Raw genomic sequence first — 21,429 nt, 5'->3', positions numbered from 1 at the left:
AAAGCCATGTGTCCCAGTAACTAAACCAAAAAGGTTAACAGAGAAGATGACTACAACCTTGCGTTACAGGTTAATATTGCTAGGTTACTGTGTAACAACTCACAGGGGTACGCTAACCGATCATATAGTTACCAGTACCGACCATAGCTAGTAACCCGTCGCCTAGTTAGCATGTTGGAACAACCGACTACTCGGGTAATGAAACAGGGTGCGTCAATTATAGTAATCTGATTAATATTACAAATTGATTAAAATAATTGGAATTGCTCCTTCAAACACAACCTTAAAAGTTGTGAATACACTTCAGAAAATGCTATATGAAAAGAAATAACAACTCCTTAAGCTTATAGTCCGGGGGAGAGAAGTATCATATATATTCCAAATATACAGTCCTTAATCTCTCACATGAACCATGAATAAAAGTCAAGCAGTCACTTTAAGTAAAATGGGGAAGTACAATGTTTGACTTCTAAATATGGTTAGTACAAAAGTAACACATTCGAAAAAATTCAAATATATATATTTCTTCTAAACTATTTCCAATTTGTCTCTTAATCATTTCTGAATAGCCTTAAACGTGTTCGTTGTGTAGAAATTCTACTTCCTTTCTTAAACGTCATAGTTGCCAGCTGTGACGGCATTATGTTTTTTCCGTATTTTGAGTCGGTTTTTCAGTGATAGAAACGTAAAAGTAAACAAGATCTACGCAATGTATATGCAATGTTTTTATTTACTCTTCATGTCACTGCGAATACGCTGTAATTATAGGAAAGCTGGTTATTCGGGAAAGCTACAATTGTGATAGTGCTATGAAAAATGTTTCTTTCGTAAAATGGAGAAATATTTTTCTTACTGACTAATTCTAACTTTTCACGCAATGCAACAAACGAAAATCAAACCAACTATGTTTTTGCAATAGTATCTGCATACTTACAGGTTGTTGAAAGCATTAACGTTGTTGTTTGGAGAAAAGAGAAGCACAGTACAAAACCTTATCAGCATCAACGCACAGAGAAAGGAGTGGATTCCTCTTCATCACTCTGTTTATTCTGGTCCATTCATACACTCACTTTGGCAGGTACAGAACGATGTGCACTTCGATGACCTTTTAAGGCGACCACAACCACGATAGCATCCTATTGTGCATGCAGAGCTAATTATGTTCACTACTACATCGTGCGCTATTGGTGTATTTGCGGGCAGAATACGGGGTACATATTCTTCTGCAGCATTTGGCAAAACTTTCCGAAATCTCTCGGATCTAAATCAGGAAGATTAGTTTGTTGAACTGACTTCCATATGACTGTCTGAAGATCAGCGTGCTTATAATGCTCCTGCAGTGCACCAGCAGTTGGAGGAAGCTTAGAAACAGATGACAGGCTTGTGATTGTCTTGCTTTTTCTTCCATAATCAAGCTCGTAATCCTTTGGCAACGGTTTCCCAGGGCTGTATAACTGAGTAACAAATGTATCACACTTGCTCTGCTGTTAGACTTTCTTCAGATTTGGGATCGTCAACTGCTTCAAGTGTGCCTCGAAACTTTTATAGAATGTTCAACATTCAGCCTTTACCAATCCCAGCAAGAGATGAAGTAGTAGCGCATCTAGTTAGAGCATGGGCTGCCAGAATATTCACCATATAGGGACTATGCACTCTTGCAACTTCATTTATGTCAATTAATTCTCTGGATCCAGCGCATTTTTCCATTACGATTGGTGTAGTTAGCTTTTAAACAAATACTCTCTTTCCAGCCTTAGAAAATGGTAGATGTAAACAAACCCACCTGACTACCAATGGGTGGATGACTAGTGATTGGTTGTTGGTCTCACTGCAGTAGTATCCTACCGCAATATAATTCCTACTAAAATATTAATTTGAATAAAATATCTGAATTTATCCTTTATTTTGTGATAAGAAACTTAGTAAATGTAATATTTAACAACAGACGTGGCTTTATTTCAAGCTCAACCAACTTGGACATATAGTATTTACTGCGAATGCGTATACGTTCGCTTCCCGACTCCACTCATTTGAAATTGTAGAATACAGAGTTTCATGGTGACGATGAGTGACAATAATCCATCTTCGTCTCATGCTATAAAACACAAAAGAGGACAACAGGATCAGAGACAATCTCGTTTATATAACGGTTTGAGAAAATGCTATTTCCAACATAGTAGTAGTCAGTGTCAGTGTGTTTATTATTTAACAATCAAACCAACCGTAGCCTTACACTTTGCAAATTATGCGACGACATTAAACTAGCAGACGATCTTGCTATTCACGTCTCTCACTGCCGAAGCACGTGTGAGCCGCGGAGTAATACATTTCGCTTTGTTTACGTCTACTTTGTTCTAAGGCTGGAAATACTTTAAATGATATGCAAGCAGCACGAGTACACCCATGTCGTCATACTTTACCCGTGTAAATTGGTCAAGAGTATGTTTAGCCTCCCTAAGAACTACGTACACCATATTTACGTCAGCTTCTTCGTGCGTTCCTGGTTCACCCCATAGTCCTGCTCCCACTTCAATGGAGGATGTATGTGGTCCAGTGATAATCAATCGATGAGATTCATCTATTTAAATATGCTAATGTCCATAGCGATTCTGTGATTAATGAAATGAGGTGCCTTTTCGTATTCATTGACGTCAATACAAACTCTCTTGTTTGTAAAGGATTTGATAACGTAAGTTTATAGTGTCTTGAATTTCCTTGTTATCGCTTCCTTCTTGTTGCTGCTTTGATATTATTCTCATAGTATCTGTCGAATACTACATGCAGAATATCGGCTTGTTGGAGCCCACTTTACACCATTGCTGTAAAATTTCTTTACATATATTTCTACAGTACCCAGATGTGCTGGCCATGATACGTGCCAGAGAATTGCACAACCGTCAAGAATGACCCTTTGATGGTTGATTACTAACGATCCTGCTGATTTCATTACGGCAAGTTTGTGTTGAAGCACACTTTTTGGAATTTCTCGCATTTGGCCATTTTCATTAAACAGAGCAATTATAACTGGACCAAATTCATTATAAAGCACATTATCCACATTAGATGAATGAAGTTATCTTCTGTTCCTAGGGCGATTCAAGAACAGAGAGACCATTGTTAATAGGTATTACTGTGCATATGATGAATAGACACACGGGCGTCTCTGGCGGGGGGGCGAGGGGGACACGCCCCCCAATATTTTGAAATAGAATAACATATAAATAATAATAATTTTTATTTGGAATATAATACCCGGGCTGTGAAACGATTATAACAGAGTTCTTGATATACCTCAGGGTATCCGTGAAGATTACCAGAGGGATAAAAATGAAATCGAAGATAATAAAGAGATTGGACTAGGAAGTACAATTTAAATCAATTGATGTCCCGCCCCCCAAATTTTACATACTAGAGACGCCAGTGGATAGATATGAGATCGAAGTTTATGCGGTCGGTAGATTGTATAGATTTCGGGGTCCAACATGTCATCATCTAGCTGTAATGCTTGTAGCTTGTAGCACTATCCAAAAGGCCGCGCACTCCACCATGCTAAAACCTTAAAAATAGGTTCGCAATCTACCTTAAACCTGATCGGTTTTGTGGCGTAAAAGGCAGTTATAAACTTCCGAAGGCATGCCGAATGGAGATCTTTAGTTTGGGTTGCGAACCACAAACAATTATTATATATGAAATTACTGAATGGCCTTAACATCCACCCAGTTTCTCCAAGAAGTAATTTAAATTTAATGCTAGTCTTGGGGGGTAAATAGCGTAGCTCAGAATTAATTAGAAACATCGGAGTAGAAATTCAAAGATAAAATTCGATAACACAGAAATAACTTAAAATAAGAATTTAATGAACTGATCTTGATTAATTGAATAATCACAGAGCATGATATGGAGTGGTATGACTTAAAGACTAGAGAAGACAATGCATAATCACTTACTTTTGGTAACGATGACGAGCAGAACCTCTGATGGACAGAATGACGGAAAACAAAACTAATTATGAATGATCTGACTCGCAAAGTTTCGACGTCAAAATAGAACTTCTCATACCCGGAAGAGAATCCGGTAGTATTTATATGATTTTTCCGTCATGTCAACATTCTTGCACATTCTTTCTGAGTCTTCCTAGTTCTAGAAGTCATAGCCGGTCATTTCAATTGTAGAAGTCAAGGCACTCTAAATTTTCCATTGGATTATGAATCCTAAAGAATATTCAAACTGCCTCCACTTCATACACTGCCTGTTTTATACACATTTTAAAATTCAATTAAATATTTTGTTTCATTACACATTGTGGTACACAATAGATATAATGTCATGAAGTATTAAAGAGGGGTGTCAAAGAAAGTTGGTATAGCATCGTTATCACCTTCGTAACGGAGTATATCAAGTATCATAGGGTGGGTCTGTGTCAAACGTTTGCTGATGTAACGTATACGAAGTTGTTCCAGGTTCGTTAATAATGGCGGAAAATCAATCATCTCATAAAGTAAACGTGTTGGATGCGGTATGCTAGGCCTATAGCATGGTGTTCTTGTATAGTAAGTTTTTGATAGAATTTTAGAGGCGCAGATGTCCGTAGGTTAATGTACTCCGGATGAAGGTTTTATATGTATTGAGAACGGTATGTGCCCTTAATCCCCAGGTTGTACCAAATAATCGTTTGAGAAGATTAAGTCGATTTTGCGCTTGACCTATGAGTTTGTTCAGATGTGGAGTCCAGGTAAGATGAGTGTCAAAAATGACAGCGAGATAAGTAATAGTACTTGAAACTGGAATAGGCGTAAGATCAACCTAAAGGCGAAGTAGATTCGAGTTTCGATGTACTCGTGAACAGCGTAGATGTGGTAAGAAAAGTATGGTTTGTGTTTTAGAAAAGTTAATATTCAACCTCCAAACATGACAACATCGCACAAATGCATCGATAGCTACTTGCATGGTTTTATTAAGAGATTGTACGATGCGGCCAATAGTGAAAAAAAGCAGTGTCGTCAGCAAACTGAAATATTGTTGTGTTATTAATAACAAGATCAGCGACGTACAGTAAGTGTAATAAAGGACATAAAGATGAGCCTTGTGGTACACAAGATTGCAACAAGATAGGATGAGATAGCATTCCATTGATTGAGATAGAAGCTAGTCGACCTATTAAGAATGAGTGTATGAAGCGGATGTACGAAGTTGGCAGGAGGTAGTTACGAAGTTTATATAGTAAGCCAGAGTGCCAAACTTTGTCAAAAGCCTTTTCCAAATCAAATGTTACAAGGCAAGAAGGAAAACCTGTATTATACTGATTGTAAATAGCTGTGATGAGACGGAATAATTGATCTTGAGTACTAAAATTTGGTCGAAATCCAGCTTGGTGTATTGAAAGATTATGTGAGTGAAGATGGTCGTGCATGCGACGGACAAGGTTCTTTCCATGATTTTACAGAGACAACTAGTGAGGTGAATAGGACGATAGAATGTGACATCTGATGGAGGTCTCTTTGGTTTAGGAAAGAGAAGCACTTTTGAGTATTTCCAGTCCAGAGGAAAATATCCAGTTCGCAGAATAAAGGTATAGATTGTGCTAAGAAAGAGTAGCAAAGAGTGAGGCGCTTGTCTGATGAGTACATATGTAACAGAGTCAAATCCTGGTGCAGTATTGCGTTTACCTCTCAGTGTATTACTAATAGTTTCGGGGTGAATCGTCATGGTTAGAGGATTATTTGGTTCTAAATCATGATTAGCAGATGGGCGAAAGGAAGTAGAAGCTGCATCGGTATGTCGGTTTATAGTTGCTTACAAGTGATCTGGTGTATGCCAACCGGGTAGAGGTGTAAATACATCTTGAAAATATATATTTATTGATTGCAGTGACATTGAAAATATCTATATATGCACATTTTACATGACCAACTTCAAATAGGTGGCTAGGGTAGCGCGCGAATACTAAAACTCTTGCGATCGGCGTAAATGCCCATGGCGCTGCAATCGGACCAGAAATGCTAAGGAAAAAGCTACGATAATGGCAGGTTCTGTTGACAAGAAATGTCACAGGATATGCCATGGCATGGGAAATGCTATAGCACTTGCTACTATACGCGGTAGAATATCAATGACACGATTTATGCTACTAAAAATGCTACGATAAATGCTTCTGTCTAAAACTAGCCTAATTAAAATTTTTAAATTATGCTGTTAAATTATGCATTATTAAAATTTATGGAATAAGGAGTAATTGCCACAAAAGTGGAAACGATCAATCTTTGTTCCAATTCACAAGAAAACCGACTAAACTTATTACAATAATAAGACGGTGATATCTCTCTTTTCTCAACATCCTATAATATCTTCTCAAACATTCTGTTAGCAAGATTATGATCAATCGTCAAAGGACTATAAAAAGATCTATAGGCGTCGATGGGAGGTCAACATGAGGATGAATTTCGCAGAAACAGGAATACAAAGTAGTAACTTGATTCTGTTGGTGTCAATGGAGTACTTGTTTGAACGCGCAATTGAACCATCGGGTTTTATAATTCATAGAGTTAGGTACGTAGGAGTTGAAAACTACAGCTTAAGACGGTATCGTAATGAATTTAAATTTAAATGTTCTTCACCACCCATCGAACCTGTACTCCAAAAGTATAAGCCCGTTATTGACTATGAATGACATATATTTTAGTGCCATAAATAATTTGTTTTTGTCATTTTTCTTGAAATTTGTTCACCAGAAATGACCCATATTCATATAATTTTATTCTTTTCAGTGAGATTTATAGATTGCTATGTCTTATTTTGGACATTTTGCTTCATTAAACGCTGATATTATTATATAGTTTTGATTCTGTGAAGCAAGCAAGCGCAACCATTCTTCTATATATATAAGTTGCTCTATATTATCCAAATACTGCTTAATTTAAATTCTTCTTCTTTTATCTTGTTCATTATGGCTTTGAAAATATTACGCATTATTAATAAAACAAAACTGATTAAAGCTCCAAATATGCAGTGTATATTAATAATAGTTGTGTAACAGTTATGGCAACATAACATCACCTTCTCAGACATGTTAACTGTTAGCACGTGTCTGTTGAAGGCGAGGTTACATCGCCGAATGGTTACACAAGTATTAATACTCATTTCACACGTTTCCGAATTCACACGGCGAGAATACGTTTTATTTTGCACATTTAGAGCTGAATTTGTATCTAAACCGCATCAGAAGTGTCACTGTTCATCTTAGCGACCAAGAAAGCTATGGATTCGGCACTAGTATCGATTTTTTCGATCATTTTTATGTATCTTCCCTCTCTTCCAAGTTGCAGTCTAAATTTGGATTTAAACGGCATCGGAAGTGTCACTGTTCATCTCAGCAACTCCAAAAATTGTGGATTCGACACTAATATAAATCCCTTTTAAATATCCCTCTTCCCCCTCCCCTAAGTTGCCTAGTTAATTGAAATGACAAAAAAACATCGCAGGACCGAACCTTATCTATGTTGAAAATTTGATCTAGATCGTCGAGATCGATCGGGTGGTTCGGGAGTCACAAATTTATATATGTGTATATATGTATTTTGTGCTTTGGTCAGTTTTGTTCTATTAATATTTACTTCTTCCTTGCTCACTGTGCGTTTACTTAACTTTATCATTTATTTCTTCAATATATTGTAGAACTTTGTAGTTTGCTTCATTACTCATATATTGTTAAAATAGTTTTATGGTCTTGAGTTAATACGTACACGTATATTATAATAACATTTCATAAAGAATATACTGCTTAACCTAATATATTTTATTGTTAACTATATTCTCGTAAATGGTGTAAGAAATATTCTTCTAGATTCACCTTCAATGAACATCATTTGTAAATGCAAAATACTTCAGTGTGAATCTCATGATAACAGTGATTGTTTGCATTCTCAGCTCTCAAGGCATCCAGTACACATAATACATGTTGACTAGGTTTATTCTTAAAGTACGTTATCATTTTTACAGGATAGTCATTTTATCATAAAAATTTCTCAAAACTTCAATGAAGAAATTGTGGCTTAATGTGCCTTTTCTTTTTGGTATGCCTAACGCAGTCTTCTTTCCTGCAATCCACATACGTTTCGTGCATCATTTTACTGTACTATTTAACCTTAGCTTGCTTTTCAGAGTTATATTTGCTGATTCTTAAAATGTGACGTAATATTTGTTTGAAAATAAAAACATATATGGATACAGAAATTAATAGGTAGTAAAATACCAAAAAATGTAGTCTGAAAGATGTCAGTTTCAATATAATTGAATTAAATTAAATTAAGACAGCGTAATGACTGACCCGCATACGCATACATCCTTACAGGTAACTTACAAGTGAAAATTTCAATTACTTCTTTAATACATGGATTTTGTTTTTCAATTTCGGTACGCTGTGTGTTGCTCGGTCTCTGTTTCTATACTTAAAAAAATACCCTCTTATCTATCTCTTGCCTGCTTCTTGCACTCTTATTTAAGTTAGCAAATATCAACCAAATGTAATTTATCTCCATTTATAGTTTTAATTCAACGTTGATGGAACATTGGCCCATTGATCTTATTAGGAGAGTCTAATTAGGGAAGTACGTGAAGTAGTATGCGGAGATCTGCATGTGTTATATATCGTTGGAAAGGTACAACAAACAAGTACAACTCACATGTGAAATATCTCGCTTGAATGGAGCCTGTAGAGGGCGTGGTGACCATTTGAAAATCAAACAAGGCACGCCCCGAAACACTAGAAAACGTGGACAAAATAGGAAGCTATGACGTAATTGTTTTGATACATGGTATATACAAGTTCAAGAGGTAGCTGAATACGAATCTGACATCAAATGTTTCCAAATCAAAATTGCGGATCCAACATGGCGGACACAAATTACAAAAAAATGAGCTTTGGATCTGAAATTGAATATATAGATATATTCGACGTCGCTATATATAAATCGGATACCAAAAGTGTAAAATTCAAAATGGCGGACAAAGTAGAAAACATTGCTAAAGAACTAAAGGCGGGTAAGCGTTTTCGTGGTCACGGAGTACAAATCGAATGTTAAAAGTACAAAATGCAATATGATGGATTCAATGTGGAGAACGAAAAGTGTACAAAATATGTACAGAGCGGACATGTGTGACTGTTACACCTATAGTAGAAAAGTGTCTATAGTACATAACGGGGCAAGTAGGAGCAGGTGATGTTTTACAACAAACAAGGAGCTGTTTTGCTATACAATCATGCCAAAATTGAGGCATGGAATGCAGGGCAGGTTTTCTAGTGCACATGAAAGTTTTATGATACGAACAGATTGCAATTATAGACAATAATTATTTTACTACCAACTCCTTCCTCTGTCCCCGAAGAGATACGCGGGGATCGGCATGTGTTATATATCGGTGAAGAACTCGCTTCGAATACACTTTACATTTGTAATATCTCGCTTAAATGGCGCGTGTAGGGTATTGCGATTTTTACATTACGCCTGAAGATCCGAACAATGACACTGAAAAGTGCGCGTTGGAGTTTAAACCATCGTTATGCTTCCATAACTCTCTTTCCGGTTTCACACTATGCCGTATACATTTGTCAGCCATATGTATGATAAATGCACACTCTAATAAGTAGGGATGGTACTGACACCGAGACTAGTCTCTATCTCGTCTCTAATTCAAGACAGAGATGTGCTTTTTCAAATCGAAACGAGATCATCAAGACAGACCTCGGCTTTTGTCCATTCTCGACTTTGGCATATTTTGTCTGTCATATTGGATCCGTCATATCGCATTTTGTACTTTTAATATCCGATTCGTACTCCGCGGCAACGAAAACCTCTACCTACCTGCTTTCAGTTCCATAGCAGTGTTTTCCACTTTGTCTGCCATCTTGGATCCGCTATTTTAATTTGGAAACATTTGATGTCAGATTCGTATTCAGCTATCTTTTAAACCTATATATACACCACGTCTTAAAACAATTACCTTATAACTTTCTATTTTGTCCACGTTTTCTAGTGTTTCGGTGCGTGCTTTGTTTGATCAAATTTCGCCACGCCCCCTACAGGCCCCATTCAAGCGAAATATTTCACATGTGAGGTGTACTCGGAATGACCTTTCCAACGATATATAACAGATCCAGATCTCCGCTTACCATTTCATGCATTTCCCTTGTAAGATGGACTCGTATTATTTGTATTCCCCTCCCTCACATTACATGCTACAGTAAGAATTACAACAAAGCGAAACACAAGACACAATAAGATACAGCTAATAAACATAGAATAAACTACTTTATAGTATAGAACAATAGAGAGATACGTACAAATGTGTTCAAAATCTTGGCCAACAGTCTTTGTTTAAAATTCAACAGTTTCGAAAACGAATGTAGGATGTAGTATTTTGACTCAAAATAAAGGTGTAGAACTTTCTAAATAAAGATAAGTGGCCATATTTTAATCATTACGTTTGACGCTGGTGTGTTAATATTATTCAGTTATAAATACCACAGAATACCACTCATTAGTGAAGTGTAGTTTTTTAAAGGTTGACAGCATACCATACAAATAGCATAATGGTATGTAGTAGTATAACGGCATGGCAAATAGTATAATGTTACATTTTTAATAACTCATGCACCAAAAATCTCACAGAAAAATCCTTTCTACTGTTCATCCCTTACGATGCTCAGTTAAGTAAAACTTCTTTTAGTTCACAGTAGACTATTTTAAATTAACAATAAAGTTTACCAGCAGAGAACAGAAAAGCAGTCTCATATTAAATATTCTTGATAATGTTTTCATAAATTCCGTTTTAAAAAGTTTCATTTGTATAGTTATAATTGTTTATTTTGAATTGCACTTTCATTGTCGCAGTATCTTAGCAAAGCACTGGGTTATGATATTACTATTGGCAATGCATAGTTTGCTTAATGAGTATCTGGATTGCGACTCTAATACATTTCATTTAATCTACAGTGTATTTCCCTGTAGACTGTTAGCTATTTATGTAATCAAATATCTGGCTTTAGAATGATGTTTAATGAGGGAACTCGTTATCTTACTCCCTAAATAGCTAAGATTTCATTATTTTCAATATTTATCTATTTGTTTAACAATCACCAGATACAACTCGGAGGCCATCTTACATTGGATATCTAACAACAATAATAATAGAAAGGAACTGAGCAGGTATTGGCCAGGGCCTGTTTAATAGGTACCATCCCGGCATTTGCCTGGTAGGACTGAGGGAAACCCAATCAGAATGGTCGGCAGCGGGAATCGAACCCACGGCCTCCAGAATGGGAAGCCAACACTCTACCACTTCAGCTACTTCGCTCGGTATATAATTTTGATTCAGTGAAATAAGCAAGCGCAATTAGATATTCTTTTTTATAGATAAATTGCTCTATGTTATCCAAATACTACTTAATTTAAATTCTTTTATTTGTTCATTATGGCTTTGAAAATATTTCGCAATGTTAATAAAAATAAACTGATTAAAACACCAACGTTGATAATGTAACTTCGTTACTAGTAAAGATAAGTGAAAATACTGTGTTACATCTGCTAGGGGAAATAATGTTGCTCTCCTATAGCTTAAACTCCTATTATTATTATTATTATTATTATTATTATTATTATTATTATTATTATTATTATTATTATTATTATTATTATTATTATTATTATTGATAAATACTTTATTTAAATGGTATTGGATAATAAATATAGTAGCGATTACTGCTTGGAAAATATAGGAATAAGAGTGCCGAGTTATAGTGTAAGAAGTCAATCGACATTGGTAACACAAAATTCAAAATGAGAAATATTGGGAAGATTGACAACGTCCTATAACAATTTAAAATGAACATACGTTGGAAGAAACAATAGAGCAATTTTTACTAAATTAAACTATTTTAACAGGCAAGGGACTTGATTTTATTATTATTATATATCTTCAGAATACATATTTTTCGTTATAAAATTTTATTTAAAGAACCAATGTTTTATGTGAAAATACGACAATAAGTAACCAGGATCTTTTGCACAACGGATATGTAATTTTAAACAAGGTTGACTCATTCTTTAAACAATAGTTAAATGAAGCTTTAATTTCAATAGTTATGTAAATAGTATTTTATGATATTGACCGTTTCTATTTTAATCTTGTTTTATAATCAGCTCGAATCGTGTAATTTGAATGTACTAATCTCCTGAGAAGGGCCTGATATAACATTTATTCTATACTACAAATTTTCTGGTCTGTTTTAAATTATTGAATAGTGGTTTTAACATAGTTGTATTTTTGCCAATGAGCTGTTCAAACCACTGAAAATAAAGTTATTATTATTATTATTATTATTATTATTATTATTATTATTATTATTATTATTATTATTATTATATTTATGAACTAAAATATATTTCAAATTCGTCCTAATCAATTGATTAAAATCTGTGTTATTTACCAATAGGACCGAAAAATATATTGGATCTAACTTTCATTCTAAATTATGAGATAAATGTTCTATTAATTTGAAAGAAATATCTGGAATTAACCCACGGACATCCAGGGTAAAAAGTTGTTTCTGGTTTTACGTCCAGAATATAAATTTGTGTCTTTTATCTCTCTCTTCAGTATTAGAACTTTAGGAGGGTCGTCGAGAAAAATAATCAGGATTGTTTTCAGGAGAATAAATGGCAGCCTCAGACAGCATAACATCCTGTACATTTGTTCGAATGTTGTCGATAAGTACGTTCATGAAATCCTCGTGTATATGTTGCCTCATTCCTCCTTAAGAGGAGCATTGAGAACCCGGAGGGTCCATGGTGGGAGATTCCTCTGTGCAGCTTGTCTTCCGAAAGTATCTCAGGCATGCTCGATGGTAAGTAAGATCTTAAGAATATGCTAGCCAATTTACACAGCTAATGTACTCATTCTTCAATTTCTTTGTAGTTCAGAAAGTTTTGTATGGGCCAGCGTTCTCATTCATGTAAACAAAGTTATGACTCATTTGTTCATGAAAAAAGAAACATATTATTTCGTAATCTAGATAGAATACCGTTCTTCAATAACAAATCATGTTTTGATGATATGAAGTGATGTTCTTTTATTTTTCATGATGCCAACTCATAACTCCAGCAACCCCATGTCATGTGATGTTTAGAATTACCTATCGCATAGAACCTTGGTTCATCACAGAGCATCACATTGGACCACATCCTTTGGTCTATGTTACGATGTTTCGCACACAACACCATTGTAATTTAGCGGAGGATAATGGATTTCACGTCACTACCTTCCGAGTGTAAAATCCATCACTATTTAATCGTCGTGAAATGCTTCTTGGGGAAAGAGACATGGACACTAGAGGCAGAGGTAAACACATGAGCCCTTTGAGTTGAAGGAGCAGATCGATTTCGTTTTTGCCAACGTGCCTCAATACCGATTCTGTTGGACTGTTATACACCACCCACAACTTTGAAAATATACACTACACTGTTCCTCTTGCAGCAGCAGTTTAGTGAAGACTGGAAATGACACCCTTTGAAAGATTCATCACATATTCAACTTCCGTGACACTTTGATCTGCCTCAAGTCAACCAACAGCTCTGCCGAGAACGTAACCACTTAGATGAACTTTTCCCGCCATCTTCCAACAAACTATCTACTTTGTATGATAGTATTGCATTAATAATGACATCTATTGTATTTGACTGAATTTAGTGAGTATTTCTCACTCAATATTGCGGAATTTTCTTGATAACGATACTTTCAGATCACAAGTACCTTTAGAGATGAGTGTAACTCCACAGTCTTGTGCCGTTTACTGATTTTGGACAGAACTATAGGTCAATATGTGTTTGTTCCTAGAAATTGTCAAAAAATTCATATCCTACAATTTAGTTATTAGTGTGGTAAATTAAGTAAATAGTTACCTTCACAATGAAAACACGAAACTACCAACAAGAAACTTTAAATATATGTAATGATGAAGTTCAAATTCCATGTTTTACAATAATATCTTTAAGACAGAACACTAATACTCTGCATTTTATTTACGTATAATTCTCTATCCACTCTTCAGCTGCAGATTTCCACAAATTAGCTTACTTTGTTAAATAAAAGAAACCAGTTACCACTTTTATATATATATATATAAAAGTTGAATCGTCAGTCATAAATTACGCTTACGTTTTCACTTTCATGTTTTTACTTCGGTTATAAGCTCCAGTTTAAATTATATTAATTTAAATTTTTGAATAAATCTGATAAATTGCGTAGTTCGCGTATGTCTCTATCTCAGAGTACAAAAATGAGCATAATTTAGTCGCATTTTCTGAAGTATCAAGGCAAAAAATTATGAAAGAAACACTATTGCGACTGTTCTGTTGCATTACCTATGTATTAGTAGTAATATTTGTAACATTATATATTGATACCTATAAATGATGTATATGATGTTCAAAATAATCGAAATTATTATTACTGAACGAGAAATTGAACAGTTTATGAAAGAATTATCACCAGAAACGGCATCAGATATAGATACGTGATCGGTAAGTATGTTCAAATATGAAAAATCTAATATATTATACTTTAGGTATATTTCCGATGAGTTTGAGATTAATGTAATAAACTCGATATAGTCTAATAAAAGGTTCAAAGACTGGTCTGAATAACTATAGACCAATAGAATTCCACAATGAGTGCACTGAACTACTAGAAAATGTAGCAAGAAGTTCGAACAAAATAAAATATTTTTTTCCTATGAATATGGTTTTCAAACTGGAAAATGTACATCAGATACGATACCTTAATCTTTAACTTCCTTTTTATTTTTTTTTATTATTATTATTTTTTTAATGATCAAACAGAAAGGTTATTGCAATTTTCCTAGATATAGCCAAAGCATTCTTCACAATATCACACGAACTCCTCTTAGCCTTTTTTTTCTTCGAGGAATAAGTTTATGAAGAGAAAGAAAACAACAAACTTTCAACTCAATTGGTTATGCAGTTTCAGCTCGAATGAAAATCCTGGAAATTATCTAAACTCCTGTCCTTAGATGGCTTGCAAAGTTAATACTAAAAGATGGTTTCCTTCTAAATCCACTAGGCTGCACGGAGAAAAGAGTTAAAACTGTGGTTTCACAATGAAACCACTGGGCCGGAAAGGGTTAGAGAAGTTTGAAAATTGTGGACAACAGGGTACGTTGCTGCCTTTGTTTAAGAGTTATTTGAAAGACAGAAGACACTCTGTACAAATAGGTAATTTTCAAAGTAATCTTGCAAATGTAAACCAAGGAGTTCAAGAAAAAAACCTCCTTGGGTTCAGATTTATTCCTAATTTACATAGACAACTTATGCAATCTAATATATATATATATATATATATATATATATATATATATATATATATATATATATATATATATATATATATATATATATACACCGGGTGATTCAATAAGAACGTACAAGGCCTATATCGCTAATACTGCACGTAGAGCCTTCAAACAAAAAATTCCTTTAACAAATCGTATGTGTAGAATGCAATAAAAATAGTAGCGAGACCAGTGGCGTCTCGTGAATACCTCCAACGTGGGACAACTTCAAAATTTGCAACGGAAAGAGGACAAACTGTTGGAATCGTTCGAAAGGACATCAAATGTCATGCAACTTTTAGAGGACAAACTTTGCCATATCCTTTCCCATTTAGCCGCTAGAGGCGTTGTTGCAGACTTGTATCAGACTACCCGTAGCAGGCCTTTATCTCAGCTAATAATGCACATAAAGCCGTCAAACAATCAATTGAACTACCAAATCGTATGTGTAGAATGCAATAAAAATAGTATCGATACCAGTGGCGTATCGTGAATATCTCCAACGGGGTCACCTGCAAAATTTGACATAGAAACAGGGGTTGGTTGTGCCTCCATTGAAACAAGCGCACAATGGGAGAAACGTAGAGAGGAATCACCTTGGCACATTTCTTCCTCGTTGGCAGCAACACGGTCGTATTACTAGGTAAAAGTCATATGATACAAAATACTGCCATACAAATGTTACATACTATAAAAGATACTATAATATTTACTAACTGCATGTATTTTGTAGTGATATGCGCCTCTCTTCATAGTCTCCTCACTTTCAGAAAATCATTTGTAAACACCATGGTTAGTGCAGAGCTCCTTCGTGGCTAAGCAGTTGGCGTACGCGCCTTTGGTATGAGAGACCCGGGTTGGACCTGGTTCGAGCCCATGTGGTTGATTCCAGGATAATCAGTAGGTCCACGTTTCATATAGCCTCGTTCCTGAACGGGACGTTAAACTCAAACTCCACTCCATCCACCATTGTTAGTGTATTTTACTCGTTGACATAATTTTCAGATTTATTTTGCGACTTTCTTAACAATTTAACACAATAATAATTTGGATTAGAATCAGTAACCAAATTATTGAACCTAAGAAGGTCATTCCGACTTAAGAATGCCTCTAAGGACGAATTTTGGCGGCTCTGCTGTTCTTAGCTGTACCCTATATCTGCCACAAGAGCCCGATCCGTTTGGTGAATATATGTTGAATGTTCATGAACTGAGTGTCACAACTAACGACATAACTTTTATTAAGAGAAGAGTTGACAAATAAGGTGGGGTGTTGAAAGATGAATTGGAGAAGCTTTCATCATTGGAAAAATGAGCATCTTGTCTGTCCTTCGTCAAAATGCAAAACTTTTAATGAGCGACTGAATTCCGTATCGTATCAGAACTAGATTTCCTTAAAGAGGAAAGAAAATAAAAAAAAAATGGATGAGGAACTGACGTCTGTAGATGATTTGATGAGGTGAAAGGAAGTTCAGTTTTATCTCATTCCTTTCCACCGTAGCCTCATTAGTTCAGAATATTCTGGGGGTTTCGTACGTAAATAGAAGATCGTTGTTGGTGGCAAAGTGTCTCACAAGCCAATGACAAGATTCCAATTTATTATTAGGCACTCTTTTGGCATGAAGACCTCTGATGTCTGCGATGCAACTTTAATAATAAACGTAAGTGATACAGTAAATAAATACCTCAAAAACTTCAACAAACATGATCGTTAGTTTAATTTAAAGATTCGGAAACAAGACATTTTTAGTTATAACCTCAAGAGTAGTACTATACAGGGTATTAACGAGTGAAGTGGTGTAAATTTTAAAAGTGATTTTGCACTCCAAAATATGAGAAAATATTCGTATAAACTGTACGTCTTAAATCCAATTGTTTTCGAGTGAGAGACGGTAGGACATTGAAGGAAAGCAAATTTAGAGCAGTGTTTCTTTAGAGAAGCCATGCCTCCGTCTTATTTTTGGATACATGCCACAAATACCCAACAGACCTTGGAATTGTGCCAAAAGTTACCTCTATCTCTGAAATTTGTTGTATGTTTACATAGCTTTCCAATGTGGTTATCCAACCATGTACAGTATAACATTTAAAACTTTTACGAAGTGTTGAATCAGATTTGCAATATCCATTTGTCGACAATGAATTCCTGTTTCCTAGTAGTGTTCCCTTCCCTCTATAATTATTTCGATCCTCTTTTGCTTTAGAGACTTTTAGAGAATTCCTTGCTCGATCATTAAGCGTCTTTGCTTTTCTCCCGTTTTCGACATCCTCTCAGTCGGAAACTATGTTTTTTAGGACATATATTCATATGTACATTTTTTGTATTTTGATGTGCAGAGTCACCTCCCAAATTTATGACATGGCATTCATTGACGCTTTGTATAAATGATTAAAGATTTTCGACAGTTTGCTTGCAAGAGGGTTCCATTACATTTAAGTTTTTTAAAAAGCATTTTCTGTGTTGGTTGAACCGTAATCGCCGGTTTTGACACAATGTGACTTCGCTTTCTTCCCAAAACTGAAAAGCAAGTTGAAAGGCCGTTGGTTCGACACACTTGTGAGGATTCAAGAACAGAACTTCCAGGATACGTTTGGCCAATGCCAGAATCGTTGGGATCGGTGTCTTCGTGCGGAAGGGAACTATTTCGAGGGTGGTGGCGGTCATTAGTCCAACAGTACATTTTTCACCATTAGCTTAATGAATAATCTGCAGCGTAGGGCTTAAACGCATAGGGCTTAAAGGCTAACTAGTGATTAGAAAACGCAAACAATCTCACAATCAGTCATTTTTTTGTGATAGTCTACGGTATCACCTTCGGAGCCCCGGGTTTAATACACAGTGGGAGATAATGTGAATATCTCACGTTAAGTTTTTGATTGATGCCAATATTGTCGGATATAACCGAAGGCTGGAACAAGTCCGTACATCATCTAAACTCAGTGACGCAGCCAAAGGTTTCTGGAATATTTTGTACAATTCCAGAAGATTGATAGTATGCAACCGCCGAGGAAACAATAAAGGTGGGAAAGGAAAATGTTCTGAATCAAAGTTAATGCATTTTTTTCCTCATATGCCGTTAAAGAAACACAGTTAATAACTTTTCACGTTGGCTCGTATTTTTTGAGTTTTATAACAGGAAACTTTCTTCCAACGAAACATTAATTTTACTTTCCATTGAAAGTCTTTCCATTTGATACAGTTAAAATTGCGTAGAGAAACAAAGCAACTACTCGGTGGAAAATGTAAATGAGTGTTTTCGCTCTGTTGGGATCTCTAAGTAACTACAGTTTATTAAGTTCCATCACTTTGTGTAATCAACTTTTAAATTTCCTCATCCCGAAAGGCAAGAAACATTCTTCTTATTTTTTTAAAAAAATTTACCTTCATTTATTATGGCTAACTTTTCTACCATGGAGAAAGAAGAGTTAATAAGTACGTTTGGATGGTTTCTTTCATTTAGAAATAAAAGTTTACGTGCGGTGAGTCTAAACTTACTAGCATTATCATATGGACTACACAGAAGAAATAAAATAGTTGAATTAAACAAATTGCGTTCACTAAATAATATATATTTTGGTTCCCACGAACAAATTTCAATTAAAATAAAACAATTTGGTTGAATTTGAAAACTCGTAAATGTATTTCGTCATTTGAACAATATAATGATCATGAGTTCTATAGTATTTAGTTATCCATATAGTGATTGTTAGATAGGTTAATTAATGTAAATTGAGTAGTGTGGATAATATTTAATGGTTTTGAATATGCTAAGTAGAATAAAATAAAGTCTGTGAAATTTATGTAGTAGTTGTTCATCCTAGTGACTGGGGATTTGTGCTGAAGTAATATATAGTAAGTCGGTGAAAGTAAATAATGTGGAATTAATAAGAGATTGATCGTCAAAGAGAATGATCCTAGTGTGTTGGTTTTAAATAGGGCTTCCAGACGTCCTGCTTTAACCAAGAAAGGAAAATTTTAAAACTGAAAATTGACCCTTTGAAAAAAAAGGCCGAAGCTTTGAAAACGCTGAAACACGTTTCTGAATAATTTCACTTAAGAGTTTATTACTTCATTTCTTACCTCCAACTTTCTGTATTAAAAAATAGGAAATTTAAATATTATAGAAATTGCTCAATTTGCCATTAGAAATGAAATTGTCGAAATATGTATTCCTTTGTTTTACACAAACTTAGAGAATTACACATTTCCATGTTGAGTGGACCCTTATATTTGGCAGTTTCACAATGAAGAATCGAAATTTGTAAGACAGAAATTGCTCCCTTTTCCTTATTCAAGAGCGAAATATTCTAAAAATGCTGAAACACATGTTCAGTTATTGTTAATGGGGAACTCAAATGCGAAGTTATATATCCATAATGTGAGATCCATAATTCTTGGGGAAAAAAAGATTCGAACCTCTTTTAACGTTCCTTGGAATACGTATTTTTATTTTTTTTTTAATAAAAATATTCTTATTACTTGTTCTCATGGCAAAGGAGTTTCCTATCAAAATTTTGTTTCTAGCTATAGTAATATGACGTTTATGTTGATGAGTGATTCACTTTTTCTCTCTTTTATACAATAGTAGAAATATGATAGGAAAAATTCTAAACCGTGTTAAGATCTATTCCAAGCAACCTGATAGGAAACTCCCCTTCCTCCCACCACTGTCCAGTACGGAGGGGAAATCAAGCCGTTGACCTTCACAGGGAGGGAAGCTATTCTAATAAACAAAATCGTGTACACACTAAATTCGTACGTCAATTCGCTCGCACCAGATGGTGAGAAAGCACTGACTGCTGTTTTTACCTGTCAACCCCGAAAAACAAACAATTACTGTTTTTAATTGTTGTCTTTAAGAAAAGTATTTTTTACTATTTATGTATTAAAGTTTTGGCTTTAGTCCTATTTATTAAATTGCATTTCTAGAAATAAGAACTAATTCGTTATAAAGTTAATTTCCATCATTGTTTCACTTAAGAATCGGGAGAGAAAGCAAACCAATCCTGTCGACATTCTGTCTTTATTTACAATTTCAAGGAAGGTAATCTTCTGGCTGTCTGAGTATCGAATGCGCAGACTATCGACCTGTGCAAATATTGTATGAATTTAGCGTGTGTGGTAACTATATTATATATAGTGTCGTGTGAAATTAGTGCATATTAAATTGTATTCTGTATCCATTATGTTTTGTATAGTTTATATTATCTGAAACAAATTTTAGTGCATATTAAATTGTAAATAATTGCGTATTTAGTGCTTTGTGAAGCGACAATTCATGATGCTTGCAGTAGTTCTGCGATAAAACATGAGCCCGGGACAGCGTTACGAAGTGGTGAGAAGCGTTGCATTTTGAATATCTTCCATGCTTTAAGAGAACAACTGTTGAAGAATTCGCCAACATGACTGGGAAACAGACAAGTGTAGGAAAGGCAACTGTTTATAGAAGTAGGCGGGAGGCTAAATTTAATGAAAATAAATTAAGAAGTCCCAAAAATACGCGTACAAGTATTTCCCCTCTCGGAAAACTATGACGACTTCACGAAATCGGCAATTCGATCAAAGGTTCATCAGGTCTTTTCCCGTAATGAATTGCCAACGTTAAATAAAATTCTGATAGCTATAAATACCAATGATGAACTGCCCTGCTTTTCTCACTCAACTCTCCATAGACTGTTTAAAATAATGAAATTCAAGTATGTATAGCACCCATTAATTGCATTGACCTCCAGACAAGAGTTCTGTGAGAACTAAAAAGTTTTGTTGGAGCCGTGGTGGCTTTGTGGTAGAGCGTTCACCTCTGGGGCATAAGGCCCTGGTTCGATCCCAGCTCGTGCTTAGTGGGCTTTGTGGTGGACAAGCACTGTTTTTGCAGATTTTCTCGGAGTTCTCCTGTTTCCTCCTACTTTTTTCTTTGCACTGTTTCATTCATTCTCATCACAGTCTCCTTTAGCCTACCCGGCATAACTGCGATACGTAAAACTCAAAGATTTAATTTCATTTCCAAACATCTGTTACTCTCCCTCCCC

The sequence above is a fragment of the Thermobia domestica genome, chromosome 14, assembly GCF_964235325.1.
Source record: "Thermobia domestica chromosome 14, izTheDome1.hap1.1, whole genome shotgun sequence".
In the NCBI taxonomy this organism is placed as follows: domain Eukaryota; kingdom Metazoa; phylum Arthropoda; class Insecta; order Zygentoma; family Lepismatidae; genus Thermobia; species Thermobia domestica.
Note: the sequence above shows the minus strand (reverse complement) of the source record.